At 44.4% G+C, this 16,295-nt stretch overlaps 1 long non-coding RNA gene across 1 annotated transcript in view; it reads right to left on the bottom strand.

Annotated features, from left to right (window-relative positions):
• LOC128063715 (uncharacterized) overlaps positions 1–14,447 on the bottom strand; it is a 32,225-nt gene extending 17,778 nt beyond the window's left edge. The window contains exon 1 of the long non-coding RNA XR_008200909.1: positions 14,373–14,447. This is a non-coding gene — a long non-coding RNA (uncharacterized LOC128063715). The remainder of the gene's footprint in view (positions 1–14,372) is intronic.
• Between the last annotated feature and the right edge of the window lie 1,848 nt (positions 14,448–16,295).

Below are 16,295 nucleotides of genomic sequence, written 5' to 3'. Positions count from 1 at the left end.
CTTCCTCCAGCCCAGAGTTTCTCATGATGTACTCTGCATATAAGCTGAATAAGCAGGGTTGACAATATACAGCCTTGACATACTCCTTTTCCTATTTGGAACCAGTCTGTTGTTCCATGTCCATTCTAACTGTTGCTTCCTGACCTGCATATAGGTTTCTCAAGAGGCAGGTCAGGTGCTCTGGTATTCCCATCACTTGAAGAATTTTCCACAGTTGATTGTGATCCACACAGTCAAAAGCTTTGGCATAGTCAGTAAAGCTGAAATAGATGTTTTTCTGGAACTCTCTTGCTTTTTCCATGATCCAGCGGATGTTGGCAATTTGATCTCTGGTTCCTCTGCCTTTTCTAAAACCAGCTTGAACATCAGGAAGTTCACAGTTCACGAATTGCTGAAGACTGGCTTGGAGAATTTTAAGCATTACTTTACTAGCGTGTGAGATGAGTGCAATTGTGCGGTAGTTTGAGCATTCTTTGGCACTGCCTTTCTTTGGGATTGAAATGAAAGCTGACCTTTTCTAGTCCTGTGGCCATTGCTGAGTTTTCCAAATTTGCTGGCATATTGAATGCAGCACTTTCACAGCATCATCTTTCAGGATTTGAAATAGCTCAACTGGAATTCCATCACCTCCGCTAGCTTTGTTCGTAGTGATGCTTCCTAAGGCCTATTTGACTTCACACTCCAGGATGTCTGGCTCTAGGTGAGTGATCACACCATCGTGATTATCTGGGTCATAAAGATCTTTTTTGTACAGTTCTTCTGTGTATTCTTGCCACTTCTTCTTAATATCTTCTTAATACCCATACCATTTCTGTCCTTTATTGAGCCCATCTTTGCATGAAATGTTCCCTTGGTATCTCTAATTTTCTTGAAGAGATCTCTAGTCTTTCCCATTCTATTATTTTCCTCTATTACTTTGCATTGATCACTGAGGAAGGCTTTCTTATCTCTCCTTGCTATTCTTTGGAACTCTACATTCAAATGGACATATTTTTCCTTTCCTCCTATGCTTTTTGCTCCCCTTCTTTTCACAACTATTTGAAAGGCCTCCTCAGGCAGCCATTCTGCTTTTTTGCATTTCTTTTTCTTGGGGATGGTCTTGATCCCTGTCTCCTGTACAATGTCACGAACCTCCGTCCATAGTTCATCAGGCACTCTGTCTGTCAGATCTAGGCCCTTAAATCTATTTCTCACTTCCACTGTATAATCATAAGGGATTTGATTTGGGCCATACCTGAATGATCTAGTGATCTTCTCCACTTTCTTCAATTTCAGTCTGAATTTGGCAATAAGGAGTTCATGATCTGAGCCACAGTCGGCTCCTGGTCTTGTTTTTTGCTGACTGTTTAGAGCTTCTCCATCTTTGGCTGCAAAAAATATAATCAATCTGATTTCAGTGTTGACCATCTGGTGATGTCCATCTGTAGAGTCTTCTCTTGTGATGTTGGAAGAGGGTGTTTGCTATGACCACTGTGTTCTCTTGGCAGAACTCTATTAGCCTTTGCCCTGTTTCATTCTGTAATCCAAGACCAAATTTGCCTGTTACTCCAGGTGTTTCTTGACTTCCTACTTTTGCATTCCAGTCCCCTATAATGAAAAGGACATCTTTTGAGGGTGTTAGTTCTAGAAGGTCTTATAGGTCTTCATAGAACCGTTCAACTTCAGCTTCTTCAGCGTTACTGGTCAGGGCATAGACTTGGATTACCGTGATATTGAATGGTTTGCCTAATAATAACAATTAAAGTGTAAATAAAGGAAAAGGAGAATAGAAAAATAATAGAGAAAAGTTAATGAAACCAAAAGCTGGTTCCTCAAAAACATCAACAAAATTGGCATACCTTTTGGACTAAGAAAAAAAGGGAGAAGACTGAAATTACTAAAGTCAGAATGTGGGAACATCACTACCAATTCTACAGAAATAAAAAGAATTACAATACTATGAATAATTGTATGTCAACAAATTGAATAACCTACATGAAATGGACAAATTCCCAGGAACACAAAACCTTACAACATTAAGTCACAAAGAAGTAGAAAATCTGAATAGACTTAAAACTAGTAAGTAGATACATCAGCAATAAAAAAAAATCTCCCAATAAAGAAAAGCCCTGGACTGGATGGCTTCATAGTGAATTCTACCTAAAAGTTACAAAAGAACTAGTATCAATCCTTTTCAAACTCTTCCCAAAAGCTGAAGAGGGGGAGCACTTCCTAACTCATTCTTGGAGGCCAGCACTCTCTGATATCAAGGCCAGACAAAGACACTGCAAGAAAACTAGAGACTAATATCCCTCATGAACCATGATGCAAATATTCCCAACAAAATGCTAGCAAACCAAATTCAGCAAATCGAAAGTTCATACACTGTAACCAAGTTAGATTTAGTCCTAGAATGCAAGGATAGTTCAACACATGAAAACTGATCAGTGTAGTGTGTGACATCAACAAAATGAAGAGAAGAAACCATGCAATCATGTCAATTGCTACAGAAAACTGACAAAATTAAACACCCTTTTACAATAAAAATATTCAACAAACTAGGAATAGAAGGAAACTACCTCCACATAATAAAATTATGCATGAAAAACACATAGCAAACATCATACTCAATGGAGAAAGACTGGAAACTTTTCCTCTAAGACCAGGAACAAAGTAAGGATGCTTGCTTTCATCACTTCTATACAACATGGGACCAGCAGTTCTGGCCACTGAATTGGGCAAGAAAAAGAAATAAAAGGCATCCAAATTGGAAAGGAAGACGTTAAATTATCTGTTTGCAGATGACAGGGTCTTATATGTAGAAAACCCTAAAGATTCTACCAACAAAACTTGTGAGAACTAATAAATAAATTCAGCAAGGCAGCAAGATACAAAGTCAACACAAACAGATCAGTTGTTTCTAAATATGAATGATGAGTAATCTGAAAAGAAAATGACCAAAACAATTCCATTTACAATGGCATCAAAGATAAATAAAACATTGGGTTGGCCAAAAAGCTTGTTCAGGTTTTTCCATAATATCTTACAGGAAAATCTGAATGAACTTTTTGGCCAACCCAATACTCAGAAGTTAACTAAACAAAGGAGGCAAAAGATTTGTACAATGTAACTACAAAATATTGCTGAAAGAATAAGACATTAAATAAGACATAAATAAATGGAAACACATCTCATGTTCATGGATTGGAAAGCTTACAACTGTTATAATGTCAGAATTACCCAGAGTGATCTACAGATTCAATGCAATCTCTATCAAAATCCCAATGACCTCTTTCTTGCAAAGATTAAAAAAAAAAATCCTAAAATTCAAACGGAATCTCAAGGGACCCCAAATAGTCAAAACAGTCCTGAAAAAAAGAACAAGACTGGAGGAATCATATTTCCTGATTTCAAAACTTGCTACAGTTATCAAAACAGTGTGGTATTGGCATAAAGACAGACATACAGACCAATGGAATAGAAAAAGGAGTCTAGTCTTACTTTTGATGCCAAGATCATTCAATGGGGGAAAGGACAATCTTTTCAACAAATGGTTCTGGAAAAACTGGATGTCCACATGTGAAGGGATGAACCTGGCCCTTTACCTAACACCATATATAAAAACTAACTCAAAATGGATAAGGCCCTAAGTGTAAGACCTAAAACAATAAAAATTTTTAGAAGCAAACATAGAATGAAAGCTGTGACATTTGGTTTGGCAATGGTTTTTTGGAGATGACACTGAAAGCACAGACATCAAAAGAACAGAAAAATTTGGACTTCATAAAAAAATTTTAAATCATACGTCAAAAGACCCTACCCAGAGAACAACACACAGAACAGGACAATATTGCAAAGTACCTATCTGATAAGGGGTTGATATCCAGCATACAGACAGAGCTCCTGCAACTCAACAAGAAACCAAAGAAGTCAATTAAAAAATGGGCAAAGGATCTGAAAACATATTTCTCCAAAGAGATATATGAATGGTCAATAAGCACACAGAAAGGCACTCAGTATTACTAATCGCTGTTGTTGCTGTTTAGTCACTAAGCTGTGTTCAACTCTTTTGCGACCCTACGGACTGTAGCCTGCCAGGCTCCTCTGTCCACGGGATTTCCAAAGCAAGAATACTGGAGTGTGGAGCCATTTCCTTCTCCAGGGAATCTTCCCGACCCAGGGGTCAAACCCACATCTCCCACATTGGAGGCAGATTCTTTACCACTGAGCCAGGGGAGAAACCCTACTAATCGTTAGGAAAATGGGCTTCTGGTAACTCAGTGGTAAAGAATCTGCCTGCCAAAGCAGGAGATACAGGAGATGTGGGTTCAATCCCTGGTCGGAAAGATCCCCTGGAGTAGAAACCGTCAACCCACTCCAGTATTCTTGCTTGGAAAATTCCATGTACAGAGGAGCCTGGCAGGTTGCAGTCCATGGGGTCACAAAGAATCAGATACAGCTGAGCAACTAAGCATACACACACACACACAATCAAAACTACAATGAGATATCACCTCACATCCATTAGGATGGCAACTGAAAAAAAAACCAGAAAACAAAAAGTGATGGGGACGATGTGAAGAAATCAGAACCCTCGCGCACTGTTGGTAGGAAAGTAAAATAGCACAGCTGCTGTGGAAAACAGTAGTAAGGAGGTGTTTCAAAAAATCAAAAATAGAATTACACTATGATGCTGGATCCTGGATATGTGCTCGAGAGAATTAAAAGCAGGGTCTTGAAGAGATATTTGTACACATGTGCTCACAGCAGCTTTGGTTATAATAGGTAGAACATGGAAGCAATCCAAGTGTCCATTGATGGATGAATGAAGAAAAATGTGATTATACATACAATGGAATATTACTCAGCCTTGAAAAGGAAGGAAATTCTGCAACATGTTACTAGATAAATGAACCTTGAGGACACCTAGGCTAAGTGATATGTCAGTCCCCCAAAGACAAACAATGTCTGATTGATTCACCTATATGAGATATTCAGAGTAATCACACCCGTGCAGATAGGAGAATGATGGCTGTTAGGGGTGAGGGGAAGGCAGAATTGAGAGCTATTGGATAACGGGCACAGGATCCCAGTTTTACAAGATGAAAAGAGTGATGGGAGTGGATGATGGGGATGGATCCACAACCTGAATGTCCTTGAAAGCGCTGAGCTGTGCACTTAAAAATGGTTGACAGAGGACTTCCCTGGTGGCACAGTGGATAAGTATTTGCCTGCCAGTGCAGGGGACTTGGGTTCGGATCCCGGTCTGAAAGGATTCCACGTGATGGAGCAACTAAGCCATTTGCCACAACTACTGAGCCCATGCTCTACAGCCTGTGAGCTACAATTGCTGAGCCCCGTGTGCTGCAACTGCTGAAGCCCGTGCACCCTACAGCCCACGCTCCACGAGAGAAGCCACTGCAATGAGAAGCCCGCTCGTTGTAACTAGAGGGCAGCCCCCGCTTGCTGCCAAAGAAAGCCTGTGTAGCGACGGAGACACAGTACAGCCAAAAATAAATTTTAAAACCATTAAAAATGGCTGAGGGAAATTTTTATGTGTATTTTAACACAACAACAAAATTAAAAATAAAGTCCATATACCCTTTTTGAAGTCCACAGTGGAAAACAGAGCTGAAGGAAACCATCCAGGCTGTGAGTGGCCCTCTGGTCACCAGAATGTACACAGGGCTGGGAATCAGCTGGGGCAGCCCCATCTTTCCCGAGACAGATGAACTGGCTCAGATACCCTGAAGTACCATGGCCTGGGGAAGCTTACAGCTCCCACACAGGCAGATCTCCTTGGACAGAGGGCTCCTACTCAGGTTGTTACATTGCAGGCAAAAGGAGCTCAGTGGCTTATCTCCCTCTCCGTTACCTGATGTCTACTGCACATCCTTGTATACTTGGGTACTGTCTGTTTCTACTGGCACATCAGCTCCCTGGGTGGGGACCCTGTCATGTCCCCAGCTGTAGCCCAGTACCTAGCAAACAGCCTGGAACATTGCCGAATCCAAGCAGATGTGTGCTGAGCTAACGAGCGCAGAGTGGAGCCGGTGCTAGCCTCTGTCGTCAGTTTCCACCTCGCATGAAGTCTGTGCATCTCCTCAATGAAAGTGCACTTTGGGCATCCTATCCCAAGGAAGTTTCTGGGGGGCTTCTTCCTGCTCAGCCTTGCTCCTCTCCCCCTTCTCCTCATCCTCCCTTCTCTGCTATCTCCTCCTTCCTTCATTTCAGGAGCACATTTTGCACCCCTAGCCATCGCACAAGCTCTGCTGACCTGCTGACCCCTGATGACCTCTTTGCACACAGGTCCCACTCACCCCAATCCCATCGAAGCATTTTTCCAGAAATACTTCCTTCCCTGAGAAGAATTCTGGCAAGGGTTATGGAAAGAATTAAACTGCCACATCTTGTTTTGAGGTGTTTTTTTTTTTTTTAATATAAAACAGAGGAAACAGTCCATATATGCCGGAGAAAACAAGATTCAATCTAAATGTCTAACAAACACAGTTCAACCATTCTTTGGACAAGTATGTAGCCACTTAAGATGATAGAATACTTACTTTATAGCATAGGGAACTCTGCTCAACGTTGTGTTGTGTTTGGGGGAGAATGAATACTTGTAGGTATATGGCTGAGTCCCTTCCCTGTTCACTTGAAACTATCACAACATTGTTAATTGGCTATACCTTAATACAAAATAAAAAGTATAAAATATTTTTTAAATGATAGTATATTCCTAATACAAATATATATAGAACTGGACATGGAACAACAGACTGGTTCCAAATAGGAAAAGGAGTATGTCAAGGCTGTATATTGTCACCCTGCTTATTGAACTTATATGCAGAGTACATCATGAGAAACGCTGGGCTAAACCTCAGATAAACACCACCCTTATGGCAGAAAGTGAAGAAGAACTAAAAAGCCTCTTGATGAAAGTGAAAGAGGAGAGTGAAAAAGTTGGCTTAAAGTTCAACATTCAGAAAACTAAGATCATGGCATCTGATCCCAGAAAGTTATGACCAACCTAGATAGTATATTGAAAAGCGGAGACATTACTTTGCCAACAAAGGTCCGTCTAGTCAAGGCTATGGTTTTTCCAGTGGTCATGTATGGATGTGAGAGTTGGACTGTGAAGAAAGCTGAGCGCCGAAGAATTGATGGTTTTGAACTGTGGTGTTGGAGAAGACTCTTGAGAGTCCCTTGGACTGCAAGGAGGTCCAATCAGTCCATCCTAAAGGAGATCAGTCCTGGGTGTTCATTGGAAGGACTGATGCTGAAGCTGAAACTCCAATACTTTGGCCACCTAATGCAAAGATTTGATTCATTGGAAAAGACCCTGATGCTGGGAGGGATTGGGGGCAGGAGGAGAAGGGGACAACAGAGGATGAGATGGCTGGATGGCATCACCGACTCGATGGACATGAGTTTGAGTGAACTCTGGGAGTTGGTGATGGACAGGGAGCCCTGGTGTGTTGTGATTCATGGGGTCGCAAAGAGTCAGACACAACTGAGCCGCTGAACTGAACTGAATACAAATAGATAATTTCCTGTTAGGGAAAGTAAAATGGAGGAAGTCTTGTGCAGGCTTCAGGAGAGCTGACCTGCTTCTGATCTGCCTAGACACCGTGAATCAGAAGAGTCACCATGAGTCTTATCTTACTTTAGATAAGAAAGGGAGTGGGTCTTGCAATTCTTGAACCTCTGAAGGTCTGGCCCAATCCCCTGCGGTCTAACGAAATCTTATGACTCACAAGGTGAAACAAACAGCATTGTAAAAAGGTGAAGGTAAAAAAAAGAGCTGAATTTGTGCATGCAAACTGATGATGGTATCAATTCATAGCCTGCGATTATAAGCGGGAGCCCCTGAAATGGCAATTTGAAGTCTCACTTGTGGGGTGGATGCACCATCCGGGACCTTTTCCCAACTGGGACTCCAGACTGCTGTTAGCGAGGGACTTCCCAGCATGCTGCTTAAGTTTAGATGTTGGGCAGCCCAGTTTGGTGATGTATGTGCTGTTACTTTTCCCTATTTTTTCTATTTCTCTTATTTTAATGACTGTGTATTGAAATTAAGTCAATTAATACTCTATTAAATACTGAAATTTGTTTATTGTATATGATGAGTCATTTGTTAACGAATCCTTTGAACCTGAAAGCAAAACTTTCAGTAAAACATCTCCTTAATAGGTAAAGTACATTCAAAACTTAATAGGAAAAAGACCAACAACCCAATGGAAAAGTAGGCAAAGGATATGAATAGTTTGTGAAAAGTGACCCCTAAATATTTGAAAAGATACCTCAAATCATTCATAACAGAATTGAAAAAAAAACCTGAGACACCATTATTTGTCTACCAGATCTGCAAATACGGAAAATCTGATAACATATGTATTGCAGAGGGTGGGAAGCTGGCCCCGTCACACATGGCTGGTGGGAGTGAAAATCAGTACAAGACTTAAGGAGGGTAATTTGCCAGATTTATCAAAGTCCAAACGGCAAATATGCAGAAAATATTCCCCTTGACCTTGCAAATACACTCTTGGATGTTTTCCCTAAAGATTTATTCTCACACGGGTAAAAATGATGATTGCACAAGGATATTTGTTACAGTGCTGATTAGAATAATAAGAGATGTGAAAAGACCTAGTTGTCCAACAATAGTTAAATCAATTATGGAACAACAAGCAGTGAAAAATACTATGTATCTCTTAGAAAGGAAAAAGGCAGATTTTTCTTGTTTTGATGTGGAAAGATTTCCAAATTACAATTAAAAAGAAAGCAAGATAAGACTTCCCTGGTGGCACAGTGGACAAGAATCCACCTGTCAGTGCAGGCGGACACAGGTTCAATCCCTGGTCCGGGAAGATTTCACATGCTGAGAGCAACTAAGCCCACGAGCCGCAACTGCCGCAGTCAGTGCTCCTGGAGCGCGTGCTCCACAACAAGAGAAGCCCCCACAGTGGGAAGCCACACACCGCAACGAAGAGTCACCCCCGCTCGCGGCAACTAGAAGGCCCGAGCAGCAGACCCCACACAGTCAAAAAACAAGTAAGCAATTTTAAACAATTTTAATTAAAAAAAGCAAGATAAAAAATACTATATGCAGTATACTATCATTTCTGAGAAGGGGATTTATACACAAACACTGCACACACACAGATATATATATATATATGTCTGTAAAGGCCCACCTAGACAATCTATGAAAGGAGACTCAAGAATCTGATGACTGTTTTCAGCAACGGTTATCGGGTGGCCGGGAGACGGGAGGAGGAGAGACTTACTTTTCATTACATACTGTTTTGTATGTTTTATATTTTTTTACTATGTGGAATAGTAGCCTCTAAAAACTAAACAACTGGGGCATTCTCCGCCCCCCTTCTGATGTCTATGTCAGAAGCCTTCTCTGCCTCTCTTCACTTTATTAAAACTCTGCAATACAAAAGCTCTTGAATGATCAAGGCTGGTTCCTGTTCCCAAAGTTAAATCTTCTTCTTCGGAGATACGAATCTGACACCGTTCACGGTAAGCTATCATCCTGGGGGCTTGTCCGGAATCTTCAGGACAAGCTTTCAGCTTTTCAACCTCCTTCCTCATCAGTTGAAGACTTCCTATGGTGGGTTTCTCCGCTTCAAGGAAAGGACTGTCTTCAACTCTGTGATGACATCTAGTAATCCTAAGATGGACTGGTATAACATATTGTACCTTAACTATGGACATAATGTGACTTTTAATTTTGATTAGGTTTTAACTTGGTTTAATGGCTATTTTGCCTTACATCTGTAACTGTAAAATGGGGTCTGCTTCTAACCGTCTGAAAGCTTTTAAGTTACAAAAGGCTGTCCAGGCTCCTACAAGTGCCAGAGCATCCTCCAACTATTACCTGGGGCCCTGGATCAGAGACCCTCCATATGAGGGTCAGGAGAACATGTTGCCTCAGCACGCCCCTCAATAGCAGGAAGTAGTTAATGGAATGAAAACGATGCCCCTTTCCCTCGGCAACATAATTCTCCTAAAAGCAAAGGGGGGGAATGAGAGAGTCAATTCCTAGGCAGGTTGATAAGAAGTCCGGGATCCCCAAGGAGGAGAAAGGGGTCTGGGGTTCTTGGAGATAGGGGTCTGGAATTCTCAAGGCGGAGGAAAGGACAAACATCTTTTTTTCCTCTACATTCCTTAGTCTTAATTACATAAAATGTTGTTTTTCTTTAAGTCCAGAACTGATGATTATACAACAAACAACTCAGTTTAACCTCTGTACTAAGGATTATATAACAACAGTGTATCCTGCTTGAGGACAGTTTCTCCTTCCTGAAAACCTTCTGGCTAATCCTGTTATCTTATACTGTACATTATGGGAGTGGGTCTAGTAAGATCTTTACAACCTGGAGACAGTCTTCTGATTTATTGCAATAACTAATTAAAAAAGTATATAACTTCTTTGCTAATACTAGCAAGGGGGGTACTCTCCACCCCCCTTCTGATGTCTATGTCAGAAGGTTTCTCTGTCCCTTTTCACTTTAATAAAACTCTGCTATACAAAAAAAATAAATAAATGAACAATTAAAAAATTATATCACGTGGACTTTCCTGGTGGTCCAGTGGCTAAGACTCTGCTTCCAAAGTAGGGGGCCCAGGTTTGATCTCTGGTCAGGGAACTAGATCCCACGTCACAACCAAGAGTTCGAATGCTGCAACTAAAGATCCTGCATGCTGCAATTAAGACTTGTTGTAGCCAAATAAATAAATTTTAAAAAATGATATCATAGCATTTTGTTGTTGCTAAGTTGCGTCCAACTATTTTGCGACCCCATGGACTATAGCCCACCAGGCTCCTCTGTCCATGGGATTTTTCAGGCAAGAATACTGGAGTGGGTTGCCACTGATTTTCCTCCAATATACAATTCTATGTTACTTAGTTGAAAAAGTATAATTCCATTTTGGTTTTTATGAGTTCATTATAAAAAAAAAAAAAGGAATATACCTATGTAGAAAAAAGACCCAAAGGAGGAAAACCAAACTGAGAAAAGAGTTCACCTGAGTGTGAATACTGATATTCCATCAAGTTCATTGAAATTCTCCTTTGCCAAATGTCAGAGGCATCCCAGCCAGAAGGGCTGCTAAAAACCTTTCTGGGAATTAGAAAGGTTCTGGGAATTTATCAGAAGACTCTGGAGTGACTCACAGGATGTAGCGCGAGTCCCATCCCAGAGAACCTGGAATGGAAACTGGTAGGGTAAACAAATGAACTCAGGTTTCTCCAGGCCCACCATCTTTTCACCCCAGGTAACCTGCTGGTTTCATGCCCTGGTCTCGTAGGCAGAGAGGATGAGTGCAGAGCAAAAGCGTCTGGGGTCAGAGGCGGCCAGAAGAACCAAGCTCACATTCGTCTTTACCTTTCAGATCCACAGAGAGCTTGAGAATACTTAGGGCTTCCCAAAGGGGTGTAAAAGGGTTTCATGACAATTTCACCCAGCTCTCAAGGATCTAGGAAACCCCAGATGGCATGGAGGTTACATAATCATGCTTATTTTATGGGTAACAAGTTCCAAATAAATAACCAAGATGCCTGCCTGCCTCAACACTTCCACCTCATTTTAAGGGGAGTGGATGGCAGAAAGATGGTCTTTCAGGGTAGTCTCAGGGACCAAAAGCCTTCTCTTCCCCAGACACTTGGCACCAACCTCCAGCCTGATCAATTTTTCAGACTTTTTTTTCCTACTCAAATCAACTGGGTGTTTGCCTTGCAGACTGAGTTCAGTGAAGACTTTGGGCTACCAGCCAACACTCAAAAAACAGATCTAGTAAAGAAAACCAGTACTTTACATCTTTAGAATGCCTCCGAAAAGTTTTTTTTTTTTTTTTTTTGGCCATGCCACATGGCATGTAGGACCTTAGTTCCCAGGACAGGGATTGAACCGTGCCCCCTGCACTGAAAGCACAGAGTCTTAACAAAGTTTTTACAAAATATTTGCATATGTATTTAATTGGAAAGCAGAGGGGAGATTCTGGGATGGCAAATTAGTTTTCTAGTTTTGCTACAGCTGTAACAAAGGACCACAAAATGGGTGAATTAAAATGACGGAAGTTATTATACTCTCATAGTTCTGGAGGCCAGAAATCTGAAATCAAGGTGCAGGCAGGGCCACCCTCCCTCTGAAGCTTCAAGGTGTGGGCTCTGCCTGGCCAATTTTGGCTTCTGGTGGTTTCGGGCAGTTCTTGAGCTTCCTTAGTTTGTCGATGTCTCATTCCAATCTCTGCCTCTGTGTCACATGGCTGTCTTCTCCCCCTGTGTATCTCTATCTTCTATGCCGGCCTCATAAGGACACCAGTCATAATGAATTAAGGGCCCACCTACTCTCCTATGACCTCATCTTAATTAATTACATCTGCTACGATCTTTTTTTCAAAGTAAAGTCACATTCTGAAAGAGAGGGCTTAGAACTTCACCATTATCTTTTTCAGGGACACAATTCACCCATAACAGACAGAGGAAGACATCCTAAGTAATTTGGCTGGATTTTCTCAGAGGGGAGGTAGGTGTATGTAGGGAGTGTAGGGAGACGGACCGGTGCCACAAACGTCCATCACCTCTGTATCTGTTGGAGGAATAAGGCCAAGTACATCGTCAGACTCTTCCAAAAAGCTTTCTCTTCTGCTTGTCTGCCTTCGTTAAGGACTCTCACCCCTCATCTTGTGCAGTACCTTGAGGGTGACCATAAACAGGGCATACTCATCCAGCAACCCATAAAACACACTTGGAAGGACATATTATCATCCCTGTTTTACAGGTGAGAGACCGAGGTTCTGAGAGATACAACAGCCACGGTCATCAAGCAAGACCCTGATGCTGGGAAAGACTGAGGGCAGGAAGAGAAGAGGGGAACAGAGGATGAGATGGTTAGATAGCAGCACCAACTCAATGGACATGAGTTTGAGCAAACTCCAGGAGACAGTGAAGGACAGGGAAGCCTGGCGTGCTGCAGCCCATGGGGTCGTAAAGAGTCAGACATGACTTAGCGACTGAACACCACCACCACCACCACCACCAAGCAAATTCAAGGTGCTGAGAGCCCTGATTTGTCTGCTTCCTATGCTAGGTGCCAGTCAAGCTGGTGCTGTGCTTTGCAGGCAAGGCAGGTGGGCATAATCAATGACCAGCCCAGTGGATGCTATTTTTCATTAAGCTTTGAGAAAAGCGCCCTAGATGGGGAACCTGCATGTACCATGAAATCATCAGCTTTATCTCCGCTTCTGTTTTCTGGTAAGAGACTGAGCCTCATGCTTTTCTGAGCTTACAGCTTCTTAGAGAGAAAGAAAAGCAATTTGGAGAAAGGAGACTCCAGGTACTAGCCCAGGATACACACCACCTTCTGCTATCCCCAGGTTTGGGAGGCTGGGAAGTACTGGTTTTCAAACTGCTTTAAGTCTGCAGAACCTCCAACTTCTTAAAAAATAAACTTAAGAACCGTAACTTCTGAAATGGATGCAAACACAAATGGGCCATTCCAGCAAACTTCAGCTCTTGTCCTCCTCCCGTGCTCTCCATGAGAAAACGGCTGAAAACGACTTGAAAAGGCAAAAAGCAAGTAACAAAAAGCCACCCGTGTATTCCCCTATTACTTATGGGGCTAAAATATTCATCAGGAATAGTCTGTGGAGATCTGACATGAGGGAGTTACTGTTAAAAAATTTAAAGTGATGGTGCCGTGGGTACGTCTGTTTAAAAACTCTTTATCTTTTAGTACTTCGTGAAAAATTTCGGTTGAGCTGCTGCGATGTCTGTTTGCCATTTGTTTCAAAATGACGTGTGGCAGGGACGAAACTGGGCTGGTCTGTTGAAGCTAACCACCGTGGTGGTTACACGGGGCTTGGTTATATCGGAACAGGCATTATTTGTAGAGCTTAACCTAAATTCTAGGGCTACTTTTGCACGTGTTTGGAATTGTCCATCCTAAAAAGCTTTTTCGGCTAAAAAGTCTGAACTGCGCTCCAGGAGCAGCGGGACTTCTGAATTCTTTACCAGGCAATTAGAAGTTGACAGCAGCGGTGCGAAGGTGGAGAGGAGTGGGAGGGAGCAGGCACGCAGCCGCGTCCCGAAACCCAACCCGGGTGACCCGGACTCGCTTTCCTCTGCGGCTCGCCACTCGTCCCCCAAACTCCGCAGGGCGGCAGGCGCTCAGCCGCCCTGCCCACCGGCGCCGCAAGCTGTTTACCCGTTCATCAGTCCAGCCGTCCGCCGGCCCGACCTCCCATACTTGGCCATCTATCTGCCTGGCCAGCCACCTCGGGCCGTGGGAACGCCGGCCTCCAGAGTCCTCCAGCAGCCGCGCCACCTTCGCACCCGACCCTCCCCGCGCCGCTCGCCCCGCGAAGCGCTGCGCACTCACCGGCTGCGCTCCCGACTTCGCCGCGCTCTGCTTGAAACTGAAAGCAGGCGCAGAGCAGCCCGGCAGCGGGCTCTGGGAGCCGGCTGCCTCTGCCGGGAAATCACGTGGGTTCTCGGTGCCCGGGCGCGGGACGGGCGGGGCGGCACACCCGCTCCAGTGCCTCCTGCGCTCAGCCACCTGTGCGGACAGGACCTGGAGATGGCACCAAGGGACGCGGGGAGCCCAAGCCCCTTCCGTGGATGTGAAACCGAGGCGCAGGGAGGAGGGTGGGCGCACCCGGGGCGCGCCGGTAGACCTCGGGCTGAGTTCCGCTCTCCCTGCCTCCCTGCAGGCTAAGGAGGGGTGGGCAGGGTGGGAAGGGATGCTCGTTCTGTAGGAGGGGGAGACTCAGCCCCAAGGGGTTCCTCGGTGCTCTCCGGGATGAAGGGAGGGGAGAAGAGAACAACCGTAATTGGTCTTACTGAGCCCTTGATCCTTTGGACGGTGCTTAGACACACTACCTAGGAATTTAGAGGCGAGGTCAAGGAACTTGTCCAACTCACACCAGGGTCACAGGCAGAGACGAGGGAGGGGTGGGACAAAGGGGACCGGAAGAGAGCTAAGAGGGCGCGAAGGTGCCCCCCGGAGGGGTCAGCAGCAGTCCTGAATGGCCACTGGTCCACTGCCCTTTCAGGACTGACTACAACCTCCCTGGCATTTTGCATTCCTCTGGGGACAGGCGGTCCTGTCCTCCTGCAGAGGGTACATTCCCTGGACAGGTCTGCCTGCTAGGAAGACCATCTGCCCACCTCACCCTGGCATCCCCACAGTGAAGCAGCGCTTACTCCCAGATCTTCTGTCCCCCTGCCTCTCAAGCCAGGTGTGTAGGCGTGAGGGCACTGCCAGGTAGTGGTCACAAGCACAGCCATCCGGGTCTGACATCCTTGGGTTCAAGTCCTGTCCTCAACTTCCTGGCCAAATGCCTTTACTTCTCTGAGCCTGAAGTTGGCTGTCTGTAGGGTGATGATCCCAACACGTAGAGATCTCCAAAACTTGACTTCCTACAGTTAAGGCTGACGCAGCCTGTGCCTGAAGCGAGTGAGGCATCCTAGCGTGTTTGCTCTCCTGCCCATCCCACAACCCTGTGAGAAGGGATAAGGGAAGCTGCTGCCCTTCCAGCACCAGCTCTACGACCAGGTATCATGTGACAGCAGAGATTCAGCAGTCGAGTGCTTGTGGCCGATTCCCAGCGCCACCGCTTCTAGCCATGTGGCCTCAGGCAAATGCCCTGACCTCCCAGGCCTCAGTTTCCTCCTCTGCTAAATGGGGTATTCCCAGCCTCCCCAGCTCACTGCAGGGCATGGTGGGCTGTGACTGGGTGCATGGATGGGGTTATGTCCCGAGACTGGGACGTGCACTTCAGTGCAGCTCGTGCTCACGGAACACCTGCTTCCTGCCCAGGCTGGCGAGAGCGGACAGACGTATGGACAGATAACCACAATCTGGAGAGACAAATGCAGACCATTTTCAGGTGCATTTAATTTCAAACAGCCCCTTGAGAAAGGCAGAAAAGTAATCCCATTAAGCAGATGAGGAAGCTGAAATTCAGAGAGGTCAAGTGAGTTGCTGAAAGTCACACAGCACTCAGGAGCCGAGCTGGGTCTTGGGGCTGGTATCCTTTCTGCCCTCGAGGTACCTGGCCGGCTGATAAGATTATCATTGAAGAACTCTGGGAGAGCTACCTTCCCAAGTGCCCCCTACCCTCAGCCTGGCTGGTGGCCTGAGAATCCACCACCAGCACATCGTTCCTTTGGCTGAAGGCGTGGCTGCTCCCCTGGTATAAGTTAAATGACTGCCAGTCATTTACACTTGAGCATGAACAAGGTAATAAAATTTTACAGATGGGAGATTAAAGGGAATCTTGTGTGTTTGAATTTTGGGGTA

Source organism: Budorcas taxicolor, chromosome 18 (assembly GCF_023091745.1).
Source record: "Budorcas taxicolor isolate Tak-1 chromosome 18, Takin1.1, whole genome shotgun sequence".
Lineage (NCBI taxonomy): Eukaryota > Metazoa > Chordata > Mammalia > Artiodactyla > Bovidae > Budorcas > Budorcas taxicolor.
This window is presented reverse-complemented; position numbering and strand designations above follow the sequence as displayed.